The sequence below is a fragment of the Mercenaria mercenaria genome, chromosome 9, assembly GCF_021730395.1.
Source record: "Mercenaria mercenaria strain notata chromosome 9, MADL_Memer_1, whole genome shotgun sequence".
In the NCBI taxonomy this organism is placed as follows: domain Eukaryota; kingdom Metazoa; phylum Mollusca; class Bivalvia; order Venerida; family Veneridae; genus Mercenaria; species Mercenaria mercenaria.
This window is the reverse complement of record NC_069369.1, coordinates 37,911,001-37,928,016: the sequence shown is the minus strand read 5'-3', so window position 1 is coordinate 37,928,016 and position 17,016 is coordinate 37,911,001. Positions and strand designations below refer to the sequence as shown.

Sequence of the window (17,016 nt, the reverse complement as noted above, 5' to 3'; positions counted from 1 at the left end):
AAGAACGCCCTTATGATGTAAAAACGTGCCGTGTTTTGACAGATAGAATGTTCGTCAGATAAATATGAGTAAATTATTGATGCATATCAGATTTTTTTTTATAGAGGACAGGACTTAAATCTATATAGCAACACAAAACTTAACAATGCACTAATCGCATTTAGTTTTTATCGGAGTAATAATAATAATAGTCATGTAGAATATTAAACTCTTTTTCCCCCAATACATTTGCTGTTTATTGATCGAACATTGAATGTTTACGCGCAACATTATTACAAAGATCCACGCATGAGGAAGCTACGGTTTAAGTTTATGAATAAGAAATATATATATGCAGCAAAGTATACTTTCCGGTAACTCAAAAGTTACTATTATTCATTTATCGGATTGATCCGACCTGTTTTCACATGAGGTAAGAAAATATTATATATACGCTGATTAAAACATTTTATATTTCTGACGGCCAGATAGCATATACTGTTGTGTTTTTTTTTAAACTACGATAAACATGTAGATCAGACATACGTCAATTATACCTGAGGTCAATAGTCTAAACTATGGGCCTGACGTAAACCCAATCATGCTGTACTTCTAAAAGTACGTATGCATGATTACAAAAGTGTATTTTGTTTTAAACAAGTACCTGTACAGATCTAAATGTGTATATTTTGTTTACAACAACAACAACAACACAACCATTCGGTTTATTAAAACTGTATTGGAACTTATACCATACGAATAAATTTCAAATGTCAGAAAAGTCCTAATCAATTTTACCTAGTCAGTCAATACAACCAGCATGTGTATAACACGATGTCATTGCCTTTTGAACAAGCACATGGATCCATACACTAAATGTAATATTCTGTCTGATCACACTCATTGCTTAACTGAATGACGCATTTCGGGTCGATAACCGACTGTTGCTTTTGTTATAGCAGTTCAGCACCGGGGGCGGATCCAGAATGATTGGGGTCCTTGGGTTATTTTCTTAGAAATATTTTAGCAGATATAAGTCAAACTGTAACTGTGGACGACTATGGAAAATTAAGAAAGATCATCCAATGATTTATATCTCCCCCCCCCCCCCCACACACACCCCACACCCCACACCCCTACTCCAGCCTCCCCAACCCCCACAACCACACTAGAAAAGAATGTTGACTGGTTTCTCTGCATATTGACGGCGTGAGCCCCTTCGACTGAAAATTACATTTATGTTCAGAATTGATTTGGTACGACATCAAATCCTATGTCTTCATCGGCAGACTTTATGTTACAATGGTGTATTAAGCGGAGGATATTGAAATACCTGATAATTCGCGATTGATTTAATTTGTTTCTGTTCGCTTGATTATGACTAACTATTTGGGCTTTATCGTCTTATCTTTCGGTTTTGAAAGAAAAAAAATAAATTCAAGTACAGTAAATGTTAGTGTCTCATATACGAAAACAACGCTATTTGAGCCGCGCCATGTGAAAACCAACATAGTGGTTTTGCGACCAGCATGGATCCAGACCAGCCTGCGCATCCGCGCAGTCTGGTCAGGATCCATGCTGTTCGCTGACGGTTTCTCTAATTGCAATAGGCTTTGAAAGCGAACAGTATGGATTCTAACCAGACTGCGCGGATCATGCTGGTCGCAAAACCACTGTGTTGATTTTCTCATGGTGCGGTTGATTTCTTAAAAAGTATTTAAACAGCTAAGTTACTTTGATAATACGAGTGTTCTCTCTAGGCTCATCTCAACAGGTAAGAGATATTGTAATTTTTTACAGAAAGTGGTATCAGAGAGGATTGATTTTATGGCCGGGTGCTTAACATCTAATGACTCTAACGACTGATGCCAGTCTAATGATATTGGAGCATGCTTTAATTTTACCAATATATCAGTCCAAATCTAACGAAAAAATGCAATAAAGATAGCTATTTAAAACGTAAAGCGAGAACTTTCGAGAATCGCCTGTAATGTAACCACAATGCAGTCCTGGCAAGTCATTAGTGTCGTATGTTTTTGCTTTACTATCGAAAAGGTGGAACTGCATGCCTGCCATGGCAGCTAGATCTATAAATATGATTCTTGGACACCCATTATATCTAAACTGCAAGTAACATCTTCTTTAATATATACTGATGGAAAATTATATTTTCTTGCCGTTGAGAGAAAACACATATTCCACTTACAGCTGTTGAGTCTGTACTCATATCTAAAACATACTTCCTGTGCGGACGACCGCGGATCCGATAGTATACACTTATTGAATGGCAATCGGGCAATAGTTTTTGACTGTTGACCGCAAGTGTTTTGGTAGTATTACATGACATCAGAAATAATTTTTCGCATTTGTATTTTTGAATTATTGACTTATTAGCCCAGTAAACATGTGTTGAATATAGGCCGATCACATCGCATAGACTATGTACTGGTGATTTATATAAAGAGTCATGTAATAATTGACAATAATTTATAAAACACTTTCTTGATATAACACGCTAAGACTGACCATCCCGCAAGTTGACGTCTGTCTGTCTCTCTCTCTCTCCCTCTCCCTCTCCCTCCCCCTCTCTATCTCTCTCTCTCTCTTCTGTCTGTTAGTCTGTCTTTCTGTCTGTCTGTCTCTATCCAATGCTCCATCTGTTAATTCAGTGTGTGTGTATGTGCGTGCGTGTGCGTAAGCGTGTGTGTATGTGTGCAAAACGTATTCTGTTTTGTTGAGGATTGTGCGTTATTATAACAAACCAAGATCAAGTGTGAACAAAAATAGTTTTGTCCTTCACATAACATTATCCTGGATTATTCCAGCAGTGAAAAGTTTGTTTACAAAAATGTTGGGTGAGAATTGCGTCTTTACAATAAGTAGTTTTTCCTAGGTAGTTTACTTTTTATTTTTCTTGCAGCGTAGACTCCCCGTAGTTTTACAGTTAATATGTGGCGAAGCGTTACATAAGTTCCAGATATTTTCTGTTGTTTTTGGAGAAAATTCTCGTGCAGGGATTAAATATAGGGCCTACTGATGTGACAAAATCATCAGGTATGTTTAAATTCTTAAAACGTTACACGCTGAAGTGCGTGTTTGAGTAATTCGTGTGTTATGATTATTTCATAATATTTGAGTTGTGTACTTCGTGCCGAATTAAGAAATAATGTATAGAAAAAAAACCTGTTTTACTTTAATTAATACACGAAAAGAGGTTATACGTCCGCGGAATAATTTCGCTTTTAATATAACCGCTTTTGAGTGAAACACGATTTTTCTATAGTATACATTATTTCGATCCTAATATGTCCATTATCTAAAAGAGGAGTAAAAATATAGTAGCGCTCTTTCTTGGTCGCAACAAAGACATTGACGTCATCGCACGTTAACGTGACGTCATTTAAGTGTAAGCGTGTTTTAACAGAAGCATATATAGAGGCAAGGCTTCGGAGCGACGCTTGCTTGCCCGAAGTATAAATTATTCAAGATTTCTTCAAAATGCAAAGCGATCACACTACTAAACAAGTCCCCTTCCCCCTTACCTGGATATCAGTAGAATAATCTATAACATAATTAAAGCTGAATCTCGCAAAACGAAGAAATCGCGAGTATAGCATTTTTACTTTGTTTTAAGGAAGTGCATTAAGTGTCCGGTGCGTGTTACTTATTAACTCGAAATTTCGACATACTAACTAGAAAATTCGACTAACTTAACTCGAAATGCCGACTTAGCTCTTGCCTCCTCATCAACAGACTTTGTGTCAAAGGCTATAATGTTAATGCGCTGCTTCTCCTAACATATGTTTATTGATTCTTAGATAGTAGAAATGTTAAGTAGACACATCGACCTACGTCTATATATGATAGCCAGCGTATGGGGACTTGAACATGGACTACCACACACACCCATGTATGACCTACCATTGACTCTAAAGCTATTCTAGATTTAAAACTGCAGGTATGATATATACCTGCAAGTCAATGTATAGTGTGGGTATATGTTCCGGTAATAGGGCCGCAAACCAGGTCCGCTTTCTAGTCACCTTCTATGGCCTCCCCTCAAAGTTACCCCATATACCCGATCATGGCCTCAGTTGGTAATCAGTCATATCTATATTTCCTTACCACAGGGGAGTAAAATGGGTTGCGAAATGCTTAAATAGCTTAAAAACCTGCAAATATCGAAAAATGGTCCTTTTTTCAACACGACAAGTCACAATGAAACAAATACATATTCGTTTTACCTTTCTTTACAACTGATCTCAAGTGTTTTGCACATTCAAGGTTATATTGTGTAATTTGATTCATCATGATCACTATATCATACATACTTTGAAATTATTCATCCGCATGTCGTTCATGTGTTACAATTGTAGCTTGAACGCTTACTCCCAGTAACTCCACAGGGAGAGCGCAGATCTACGGATCGTAGGGTTGTGAGTTCGATCCCCGGGCGAGGCGTACGTTCTCCGTGACACTCTGATAAAAGGTATCGTGTCAGAAAGCATTTTGTAAGTTTCGTTTTTTTTTTTCAATTTGTGTTGAGTATTGCGTATAATATAATAAGAACCAGCCGAAATCAAGCGTAAATGAAAATATTTTTTTCCTCGTTACAGATCCCGCGAAAAGTTCATTTGCGTTCAAAATGTTGCGAGTAATAAAGATCTGAACTATCTAAGTACTTAATGAATGTATTAGCAATGAACGGATACTTAAACTAATGTGTGTTTCATTTATTTTCCTGGCGGTGTGTATTCCCTGTAGTTTTACAGTAAGTGTTATGCAAATTGTATGTAGGCTTATATTAGGTAGTTTCATATTATATAGGGATACATTCTCGTGTTGGATCATTCAAATGTTATACATTATACGCTACCGTGCACGTAGATATTACATTATTCGAATAATTCATAGTGTGCTTTAAAATAAATTTTCAAGCATGATTTCGTACACTTTAGGCTGGGTTAGTTCATACACGGAGACTCATTAGGCAGGTAAAACATTAAATAATTGTTATATGAAAATGTTTTGTTGCACTAATTTATCATATTATTAATTATTCATACTTTAAGGTGGTGTCATTATTATTTTCATTTAAGTTTTTTTCAAGGATATGGTATTTATATATCTTCACAGCAAAATCTGAAGAAAAAAACCCATAAGATGGAAATGAACACGTAGTATGATAAAACATTTTGATTTTGTTCTTATAATAATAATGGTTCACTGCAATGTTAGCGCTATCTATCGAACATACTCATTGAGTAATGTGCACTGCGGTGTGAGCATCGTTCACTGAACATGACTCGCTAAGTAGTGTGTACTGCGACGTGCGCACCGTTCACTGATCATTACTCACTGATTTGTGTGTACAGTGATGTGCGTACCGTTCACTGATCATTACTCACTGAGTAGTGTGTACTGCGATGTGCGTACCGTTCACTGATCATTACTCACTGAGTAGTGTGTACTGCGATGTGCGTACCGTTCACTGATCATTACTCACTGATTTGTGTGTACAGTGATGTGCGCACCGTTCACTGATCATTACTCACTGATTTGTGTGTACAGTGATGTGCGCACCGTTCACTGATCATTACTGAGTAGTGTGCACTGCGGTGTGAGTATCATTCACTGATCATTACTCACTGAGTAGTGTGTACTGCGTTGTGAGCATCGTTCACTAAACATTACTCACTGAGTAGTGTGTACTGCAATGTGCGCAACGGTCACTGAACAGTACTTACTGAGCAATGTGCACTACGTCGTGAGCACATCAATCACTGAACATTACTACCGAGCAGTGGCCTGCGATGTATACCGTAACTGAACATAATCTCCTGAGTTAGTGCACTGCGATTATAACACAACCACTGAACATGACTCGCTGCGCAATTATCATTGCGATATGAACACTACCCACTGAACACTACTCGCTGAGCAGTGTGCACTGCGTTGTGAGCACCATGCAGTCACTGAACATTACATACTGAGTAGTGTGCACTACGTTGTGAGCATCATGCAGTCACTGAACAATACTTACTGAGTAGTGTGCACTGCGTTGTGAGCACCATGCAGTCACTGAACATTACATACTGAGCAGTGTGCACTGCGTTGTGAGCACCATGCAGTCACTGAACATTACTCGCTGAGCAGTGTGCACTGCGTTGTGAGCACCATGCAGTCACTGAACATTACATACTGAGTAGTGTGCACTGCGTTGTGAGCACCATGCAGTCACTGAACATTACTCGCTGAGCAGTGTGCACTGCGTTGTGAGCGCCATGCAGTCACTGAACATTACATACTGAGCAGTGTGCACTGCGTTGTGAGCGCGATGCAGTCACTGAACATTACATACTGAGCAGTGTGCACTGCGTTGTGAGCACCATGCAGTCACTGAACATTACATACTGAGCAGTGTGCACTGCGTTGTGAGCACCATGCAGTCACTGAACATTACTCGCTGAGCAGTGTGCACTGCGTTGTGAGCACCACGCAGTCACTGAACATTACATACTGAGTAGTGTGCACTGCGTTGTGAGCACCACGCAGTCACTGAACATTACATACTGAGCAGTGTGCACTGCGTTGTGAGCACCACGCAGTCACTGAACATTACATACTGAGTAGTGTGCACTGCGTTGTGAGCACCACGCAGTCACTGAACATTACATACTGAGCAGTGCACTCGTTGTGACACCACGCAGTCACTGAACATTACATACTGAGCATGTCACTGCGTTGGAGCACCACGCAGTCACTGAACATACATACTGAGCAGTGTGCACTGCGTTGTGAGCACCATGCAGTCATTGAACATTACTACTGAGCAGTGTGCACTGCGTTGTGAGCACCACGCAGTCACTGAACATTACATACTGAGCAGTGTGCACTGCGTTGTGAGCACCACGCAGTCACTGAACATTACATACTGAGTAATGTGCACTGCGTTGTGAGTCTCTATAAAATCCGTTGGGAACGTTTTCTGGTACATGTACAATGTATTTTTATGGTTACATCTCTGGTAGCTTTATGACATTAAAGCATGAAATTGCCCAGCTGTAGGGTTAACGCACCTTTATTCGTGTAACAACATCTGCAGAATCCCGGTGAGGGATTGGTTGGTTCACGAGCCTGAGGGACTTTGCAGATGTTACGTGTGTTGCTGAAAATATCGAAAATACAAGACAAATAATAGTTATGGTACCGTAAAAATTCAGATTCGTCTTTACAGGTTTTTTTTTCAGTGTGAAATGATAGCTAAGTACACCAATTTACTAAATATATTTATGTTTTTCCTCCTAGAAATATTTTATATTTAAAAAATGACCTCCTAAAAATAGTTGAAGCAAAATGGACAACTCTTATATAAACAATTTCCATTGATTTGGAGATTTACTCAGTTACAGTCTATATCAAAAGTATCCACGGGTAAATAAATTCAATAGAGTACAGTGTAGTTTCACGTTGTTATGGCACCGGGACCTACAGTAACTTTGTATATTTTAAACATGTCGAGCGGCCATTTACAAATGTAGCAATTCTTGACGTGGTAATTTCTTATCAAATTTATGTAGAATATGTGCGACTCCAGCGTTCTTCGGTAAATTCGGTATATAATGAAAACTTTAGCCTTTTATGGCACCGCGGCATCCTACACAGTGCATTTAAACAACGTTCAGGTGCCGAGAGGTGCACTAGCCACAATTCTGAACACAATCTGCTACAACTCAACAGCACTAGATGATTAAGGCTTACTGAGATGTGAGCGCTACGTACTATTATTACTCACTTAGTAGTGATCTCTATATTCACACATCATTACTCACTCGAGTTGTGTTCACTATGATGTAAGCTCTACTCAAGCGGCGTGAATACTGCTCATCGAGTACTCAAACGCTTTACAGTAGTCGCGCTTTTTCTATTAAAAAATAATATAGATGTAACAAGGCATGAATCTGGTCATTTCATTATAACAAGAAAACGGTTAAACGCCTTATCGTTGTATTGTAGAATAAAGAACAAACAGCATGTGTGTAGACAGACGACATGTGCTGATAATAATTATATATTTCAACAAATATTTACAATAAGTAACAACTGTTCACACCTCTGGTATGCATTGACAAGCTGCTGTCGTATGCAGTGTATTTTTTTTATTTGGCTCAGTTTGATATGAAATACCACTAAATGTCGTCATTATTTTGCTGCAAAACGGTCTTTGCTATTTATCTAAAAAATGCATGGAACTCTGAATCACTTTGATTTAACTTTTGATTTACAGTGTTACGAAAAAACAAATGAGCCGCGCCATGAGAAAACCAACATAGTGGGTGTGCGACCAGCATGGATCCAGACCAGCCTGCGCATCCGCGCAGTCTGGTCAGGATCCATGCTGTTCGCTTTTAAAGCCTACTGCAATTAGAGAAACCATTAGCGAACAGCATGGATCCTGACCAGACTGCGCGGATGCGCAGGCTGGTCTGGATCCATGCTGGTCGCAAAGCCACTATGTTGGTTTTCTCATGGCGCGGCTCAAATAAACAAAAACCCAACGAGGTGAGAAGTTAGCTCAGCTACTGCTTAAGGCAAAGTGGCTGCTTAATATAGGTGACCGATAAGCTGTATAAGATAGGCAAATCTAACATTTACACACTTATTTATGTGATCAAAAACGTTTGCAAAATGGTTTTAACATCTCATATATTTTCAGCTAACTCGTCAAATTCATTTCTATAGATAATAAAAAAACTGTTTTAAATTCATATCTCTTTTGAAAACTATCGTTCCGGTATAAAACGTTTGTTAATTTTTTGAAGTATGAAATTAATATTATAGAACGTTTAGATACAAATCACATTTATGTGATAACAAAATTTCAGATACACCTCTTTATTATTTTCTCTTACGTGATTTCCCTCTTTAATGATTAATATTACAATCTTGCATGCCAACCCGTTCTAGAGACAGTGTCCAAAAAATACAACTGAACAAGTCACTGCGGATACTGAATAACTTGAAATGACACAGTTGCGGAAAGATGCAGTTTTAATTTATTTTTATTTTATAGATTCTATACCGCATAAAGTGGTGAAAAGTGATAAAACTATATTCTCTACATCTTTTTTATTATAAACTGCGCAATGCTCAAAGTGTTGCCATATATGTCATTTTTAGATGTTAAAAGTCTTATGCCCAAACATGATTTGTTTGTTTAGGGTGAAGTGTCGAACTTTTTTTGACAGGTTAGCTAGGTCAATTTTTTAAAAAACGTACTAGAAATTTCAATGTTAAATAGAAACTAATTTTAGAGAAAAGACAAGAGATTGTGTTGAAGAGTTTTCCTACTTTTAATCTTAGGATAGGGTTTTCCGCGCCGCTAGGTATGGTCGGGTTACCTTTTAAAGAATAATCTTAAAACTGCAAAACAGAAAAGCATGGAAAACATTGTAATAGCGTTGTTTCATTCACATTTTGTTTACTAAATAAGAACAACAGAAATTACCCTGCAGCGAAGAACGATTTCTGCTCACACCCACATTGCATCATAAGATGCTCCGCGAGCGAAAAACAAACAGTTTCTTTATCTGTCGGTAATTTTGCATAATGTGTAGTCAGTACTTTGAGAAAAGCACTGTGGCCATTTTAATAACCTGCCACTTTGCGAAAAAGAATGTTACGGTCACATTTCCTCGTAATTGCAGACTATCGCTGTAGTTCCTTGTAAAAAATAACAAAGTTAACAATTTGGTGCATGTAACATAAATAAAACTTAAATGCTAATTTATTGAGGTAAAACCTAAATGCTAACTTATGGAGCTAAAAGGCACGTTTTATAAAGTACGTCATTATGTTACAATACACAACAGTTTTTAAAAATCTGTTGCTGACCAAGCATATACATGTATTGCGAGCGAAATAAAAGATTTATGAAACTTGAACAAAATATTTAATATAAATCTTAAATCTAAATTGTTACAGATGGAAACGAGCAAACGGCAGATTTGGACTTTGAAACATGTCGGACTTTCCGGATCTTGACTCCACGTGGTCTTGGGTTGTAATGGTGGCAACTTTTGTGTCGCTGTTTGTGATTGGTGGAACAAACTACACAGTCGGACTGGTACACAACATTCTGTTGGACAAGTATAACGAGAGCCAGACTGCAACAGCATGGGTTGGGGCTGTACATTCGTCTGTTTCAAATCTTGCAGGTTATTTCAGTCATTTTATATAATCTTTCATTTTGATTTTCAGAAACGGCTGTCAGATCAATGTAATTTCTGATTTTTCTTCCCATTCCGTAACAGAGTGTTTGATAATTTTATGTTTAATACAATCCGCCGCTTAGCTCAATAGGAATAGCACAAATTTACTTTTAGCGGGACGTGAGTTCGTTGACCGGGCGAGGCGTAGGCCGTTCTCCGTTATGATTTGATAAAAGCATGCATAAAAGCACGGAAAATACCCGATTGTAAATACTAATCCACTAGGTTTTAGGGTGCGTACTAACTCACTTACAGGGTTTCAGGTGGATTTTATACACGTACTCACATTATCCGTAACTCGGTTTTGTACTAAAAGAGGAATGAATGAAAAAATCAAATTCAACATATTTGTTCATGATTCTGTTTACACAAACCTATCGTCATTTTTTTTGTAATGCAGCCCCACTGTCAAGCTTATTGATCGACCAGTTTAGTGTCCGAGTCGCAATGATGACGGGTGGTATCCTCTACACAGTAGGCTTTCTGTCAACTGCGTTTGCTCCATCCATTGGATTATCCATACTCACTTTTGGGATTATTGCAGGTTAGTTTTGTGTCAGATTTTTAAAGCGTTAAAGTATTATTTTACTTTTAAGACTGTGTAACAATAGTAAACGCTTCTGCCATGTATCGGCACTAAATATTCATTTTTAAGAAGCTCTTCAACTGTCGAAATGTGTATGTCCACCTTATGGATAATGAGTTTGAGTGTAGGGGCATATAGTTTAACCCATACCATTGTAAGTAATTTTTCTTGTCCAGTCTGTAACGTTTTTTCTACATTGGTAGATATTAAAAAATAATGGCGTAACTCTTGTAGCTATATAAAAGCTGACATGTTTCTCATAAGACTTAAACCCTTCGCTCATAGTGCTTGTTCGCACTTTGGGTTCTCTCTAAATAAAAAATGTTCTATTGCTAAACTGCCATTAATTACATAACACATTTCTGTTATATTATCCTATAGTTGATACAGAAAACTACGGTGTCCCTAAAGTGACATGTTACACACTTTTTTCCAATTAGGGGTGTAATGTGTTTTTTTTATTTCGTTTAAACGAAATGATTTCGTTTTAACGAAATGATTTCGTTTAAACGAAATAAGTTATCATTTCGTTTAAACGAAATAAAAAAAGTCTCACATTACCTAATTGGAAAAAAGTGTGTAACATGTTACTTTAGGGGCACCGTAGAAAACACAGACCAAATCCGATTTTTCTTACATAAATGGCGTTCTCATATGATATGTTGAGAATGGTTTGGTTAATGACGAGATTTTCTTGATTTCTGAGAATCGAGCTTTACTGTAACGCAAGTATACTTTCACACTTTTCGATTGAAACTAAATAGGCGTACCTAACAGCGAAGAAGTTGTTGTTTTTTTTTCGTCATTCGATTGATGAAAATTATTTATCACTCAAAAAGTCTCCAATTAGTTGAATATAGCGAAATTTAAATCCTCGTTGAAATTTCTGTTGTTACAGTAATTAGCATTATTCCATATGAATAAACGGTTCACTTTGAATTCCAGGTCTTGGCGGTGCTACTGGATGGACGGCCAGTATGCTAGCACCAAACTTCCACTTCGAGAAATACAGAAATCTTACTGTGGGAATATCTTTTTCAGGTATTGGTGCGGGTATGTTCGGCGTTCCTCCAGTAGTTTCCTGGACAGCGGAGCATTATGGGAGTTTTGGATTTTTTGTTGCATTGGCGTGTGTGTCTGCTCAGTTTATCGTCTGTGGAATGGTAGCCCGTCCATCCAGTCTAGAAACCCATTCACGTACTGTACAGCATGCAAATTACAAGCGAGGCCCAAACAGAGGAATTTTATCAACTTATTCAAAAGTAATAACGACGAAAGTTGTTTTGTGTTATACGTTTAGTATGTTAACTTACGGGTTCGGAATGTACACTATATTTGTCTTTTTACCAGTTTATTGCATCCGGCAAGGATCAACCGATATGCAGGCATCATACGTTCTATCAATTTGTGGAATGTCTACAATATTTGGACGCATTTTGACAGGTTTTATTGCAAACTTTAAATCAGTCAATGAAATTATTCTTTACGGGGGAAGTTTAGTTATTATTACGATATTGACAGTGCTCTTTCCACTGTATTCTGCAAATATTACCGGACAAATAGTATATGCAGTTTTATTTGGACTTTTTTTTTGGCTGTCCATATGTGACAATTACCCCGATTAATTTATCATTCCTCGGAGTTGGACATATTTCTGCGGCCCTTGGCATAGAACTTTGTGGTTGTGGAGCAGGTGGCATCATAGGACCAATTCTAGCAGGTATGTATGTTTGTAAACATGTATTTCTGCTTCTTAATCACCTTTTGTTTGAAAACCAGTTTCAGAGACTATGGAATTTTGCTTAGCCCGCCGTCCGTCCGTACTTTCGTGTTCAGTCCATAAATCTAAACATGCCAACGTCCAGATCACACTTGTAAGTCAAATGTCAGCAGGATTTTTTTCTGTCTGGTCTAATTTTACCGTCCATCAAAGGAGTTTGACATTATTTGACACAATTAACTCCAGTAGTAAGGCGATTATCATGTCATGCACAACTTTTAGACCTCTAGCTTAAAGGTCAAGGTCACATTTCAAACGTCACTAGTTTTGTTTTGTCCGATTCACAACTCTGCCGTCCATCAAGGGATTTTTTTTATATCACAGGATACAAGTGCTTCCCATAATCAGACAGCATGTCATTCACGACATCTATGTCGCTACCTCAGAGGTCAGTCTTTCACTTGGAGGTGAAAAGTCAACATGTAATTTTTCTTGTCCTTTCTGTAACTCAACCATCCATCAAGGGTTTTTTATTGAGTCGGCTAAAGGTTGAAAGCCTTTTGACGAGTCCTTGCTATCCAACGATTCTCTAAATGGACCGAATAACATGTGAAGGGATGTAGTTCCATTAGATTTCTCAAATTTCAAACAGTTCACTGCATGAATGAAGTTAAGTTGTGTCAATTCCCTTTGCTATGACCAATATACGATGTAATCTGTCATATTTATGACTTGTAATTGTGCAATTCTCGAATGTAACTCATTAAGCATAAATGTGCATTTTACGAATTGCGCAGGCTTACAAAGCTTGGGTAACATCCAGCGAAAGACAAAAAATAGTTCCAGCAGGGCTCCAGATAAGATGCGTATTAGCGTAAATTACGTATAGAAATAATGCAAATACGCATGTCTAATAATTTCTAAGCGTATAAAAACGTATATAAAATTACAGAAACGCACACAATGCTTTTTTAAAAACAAAATCTGAATCGTCTGGATGCGTTAGGTAACATAGCCGATCAGCCTTAATTCTCCCACATTGAACGTAAACACGCATCGTATGATTTCTATAAACTTTGCGTGGGTTGAATTTTGCAGTCAGTAAACAGATAAATTAACGGAAGAAGAAGCTGTTACTGGTTTGTTTAGTTACTACTGATATTAACAAGAGCACCGCCTTGGGGGTGCTGACGCTCATCTGATTTTTTATTGTGTAATAGAAATATTGTCCTACCCATGATTTTCTAAGTCTAAAAAGGGGCATCATTCTTGCAAAAAGCAGGATAGAGTTATGTTTCTTGATGTTCAGTGTCCACTTATGATGGTGAAAAACTGTTGCAAGTTTTAAAGCAATAGCTTTGATAGTTTATGAGAAAAGTTGACTTAAACATAATACTCAACCAAGAAAATGATTTTCTAAGTCCAAAAGGGGCAATAATTATTGCAAAAAGCAGGATGGAGTTATGTTGCTTGCTGTACAGGGTCAGCTTATGATGGTGAACAAGTGTTGCAAGTTTCAAAGCAATAGCTTTGATAGTTTAAGAGAAAAAGTTGACCTAAACATAAAACTTAACAAGAAATCTGATATTTTCTAAGTCCAAAAGGGGCCATAAATCTTGCAAAAAGCAGGATGGAGTTATGTTTCTTGCTGTACAGGGTCAACTTATGATGGTGAACAAGTGTTGCAAGTTTTAAAGCAATAGCTTTGACAGTTTAGGATAACAGCTGACCTAAACATAAAACTTAACCAAGAAAACTGATTTTCGAAGTCCAAAAAGGGCAATAATTCTTGCAAAAAGCAAGATGGAGTTATGTTTCTTGATGTACAGGGTCTGCTTATGAGGTGAAACAGTATTCCAAGTTTCAAAGCAATAGCTTTGATAGTTTAGAGAAAAGTTGACTAAACAAAACTAACAAGAAATCTGTATTTTCTAAGTACAAAAGGGGCATAATCTTGCAAAATCAGTGAGTTGTTCTTGATAAGGGTTTTGATGGTAACAGTATCAAGTTCAAGCATGCTTTGTAGTTTGGCGAAAACGACTAACATAACTTACAGGACGCGACCCTCCGACGCCACGCGCGCGAACGTCATGATGACAATAACATCATTTTTTTCAAAATCAGAGAGTAAAATTTAATTCTTATTTTGAGAATATACAAATCGCGATACATTAATTGTATTCTGAGTTTTGATATGAAAGTAGATCGTCTTTTGCGAACGAAACAACTTTTATGAAGATTGAATAAGAGTAATTTAACGTAATCAATTCAGATCTTGCCCAATGCACTATGTTGTCATCACATTGAAATTATTGTTCAATGGAACAGTTAATCGATCCCGGATATAATATTTTGGGTAAATATCGAGCTGTGATATGAAATTTTAAGAAAAAAACTAAAAACAAACTGAAACTGGTAGACTATACTGTCAGTACATCAATCATTAGCCGACTCAGGCCATTCAGGCCTTTGATATTATCTTGAAAAAATGTTATGCTAAAGGCGACGATGTGACATATGCATCTTCCAGAACCTTAGCCTTAAAAGCAAAGCCACATTTTGATGTAAAATGTTGGCATAATATAAATAGGTTCGTGTCCAGTCCATAACTTTGCCATCTGTCAATGGATTTTAATATTGCAACATTCTGCAAAATTTCTCCATTGATAGGACATTTTGATAGACATGTTTGAGTTCACAGCATTGGTGTAATTCTGTATTAAGTGATCCTTAATATTTGATATTTTCCAGGTTTGCTGGCAGACTCAGGAGGTTCGTTCTCTCATGTCTTTATCCTTGCAGGTATTTGTTTTGCTGTTTCCACATGTTTTGGTTTTAAGTAGTAACGACAGTACATGTATTCAGTTCATATGGCGACTTCCCAACGAGACTCAGAGTATTTCTCCGGGTATTACGCCAGGCACGGACGGGCATATAGTTAGAGCCACCAACCTTTCTCAAGCCAACTGAATGGTTCAAACCCAAAGAGGTAAAAAGCAAGTAGTTCAAAGAAGCCGCTTGTGTTAGTCCTATTATTTTCTCCTTTAAAAGCATGTGTTCTGTACAGTAAACACAGAACATGTTCTGTACAGTTCTTCAAACAGCATAAATTTCGTGCTTGAAAAGTAATGATAAATATAAATCCCCCCCCCCCCAATCCTCACCCCACAACCACCAACTTTTGACTTAATTCGTCTCTGTGGCTGTGAATCTAATAAAGGTTTCAGATCGAAAGATGATAACAGTATCTCAGGTTACACAATACTAACATAATATAATTTTATTTAAAGATATCCAACGGCTACCTTTTATTAAAATATTTTATATTTAGATATTTACTTCAGATGTAGAAAATCTTCATCTATTACATTTAACTTTACTAAATGTGTAAATTAATTGCGTATAATTTAATGTCATGCAGTAACGGTCCATTGTTTAAAAAACTTCCAGTCTTTTTACAGTGGTAGTACACATTTATACTGTGTTCAGATATACATGTATACAGTGTGTACTATTTTTAACCTAATGCATAGCACTGTTTATACACTTAGACTTGTTAATTTCATGCTTACGTGAACTATATGTAGTACTTGTTCATATTTTAGTTCTTGTTTACCTTTAATTTTACAGAATAAACATCTGTGATGTACCATTGGGTTTTATTTTTCTTTCAGGCATTTCTATTGGGGTATCAGCCCTGTTAGGATTTATACCTTTAATGTTTCATGGACAGAACCAGGGAGATGCCCATCTTGCAATTTCTGTTGACATAAAGGAAGAAGACAACCAATTAGAAACGGTCAAAGAGAAAATGCTGAAATCAGATGATGAAAGCAGTGTCACTTGACGTCACCTGTGAGACATTAAGTTGTAAAAGTTTGATAAATTCTGCTCTTTTTTGATCAGAATCGGCCATGGAACTAATTTCTATGCACAAAGGAAGCAGATAATGAATTTGAATTCTTGCATAAAAACTACTTTTTTCACTGGATCCGCCCATGTATAAACGGGAGAAAAATCGTGTGCAAACAAGGCAATTCACGTGCTGTTAATACATGATTTTTATTTTTGAAATGCTTTGCCAGGGATATATGTATGTATTTTTACGCACACTGATATATGGCATCTGCGTCTTGTTTCTTCCTTAACAACCCCATATTGTAGCATTATAGATACAATGTAATCCATAGTATGTTTAGCTGTATCTGTTTCCAACCCCAGACGTACTGCCCCCATCAATGTACGCACTAGCTTCTCTTAGAGTTCACTCCTTTTACAAAGCGTCTGTTCAGTTATTGTAAATAACTGTGAATAAGTAAGTATCGCGTGTAACTTGTGCTATTGTTCGTTTTTAGTTGTTATATTTATGATTTTGGTAAGTATCAGTCGGTATGTTTTTATCTAATTTCTCTGAGAATTTATATAAACAGCTTGGAAACTTGACACTACGTTCGTACTTA

The 17,016-nt window shown here is 37.2% G+C and overlaps 1 pseudogene; it reads left to right on the top strand.

The window, feature by feature from the left end:
* Window positions 1-256: 256 nt before the first annotated feature.
* LOC123546939 (monocarboxylate transporter 12-like) lies at window positions 257-16,999 on the top strand (annotated as a pseudogene).
* Window positions 17,000-17,016: the final 17 nt, after the last annotated feature.